This window comes from Orycteropus afer, unplaced genomic scaffold (genome assembly GCF_000298275.1).
Source record: "Orycteropus afer afer isolate SDZICR_OR568_19922 unplaced genomic scaffold, OryAfe1.0 scaffold00391, whole genome shotgun sequence".
Lineage (NCBI taxonomy): Eukaryota > Metazoa > Chordata > Mammalia > Tubulidentata > Orycteropodidae > Orycteropus > Orycteropus afer.
Window position 1 is genome coordinate 2,850,950 of NW_006921978.1, and position 595 is coordinate 2,851,544.

A 595-nucleotide genomic window follows, 5' to 3' on the forward strand; every position below is an offset into this window, starting at 1 on the left:
GGACAAGGATTATGTATAAAATTTGTGTTCTGTCTTTCTTCTTCTCTACTTTCAAAAATTTTAATCTTGATTTTCAACTACTACAGCTATACTAAACTGTCCTCTGCTTCTTAAGTCAATGAACCTGCAAATTTTCCATAGAGATATTATCCTCACTAAATGGTACACTTTTTGGGATGCTCTTAGGCTGAAAACTATGCAAAAGAGGAAAATCATCAGTGCTATTCCTTTATTTTTAGTGTTAATTCTTCTCCATTATGTGTCTAATTTTAAAAATATATATATTTTAATTAACAACAAAAAAAAGCACCCCTTTTTATTATGATTTGAAGACTTTGGTAATGCATTGCCTAAGGTATTTGATTTCTAACCAGAAGGTTGGCAGTTCAAACCTACCAGTCACTCGGTGGAAGGTGGATGAAGCAATCCACTTCCGTACAGATTTACCCCTTTGGAAACCCAGTGGGGGTTGCTTTGGGTCAAACTCAACTCAAGGGCAGTGTGCAGTGTAGTAAATTACTTAGTGTGGCTTTTCTACCCATAAGTCTTTGTAAACTCCAAGGTGGGATTTTCTATGAGCAACTGAGGAACTATC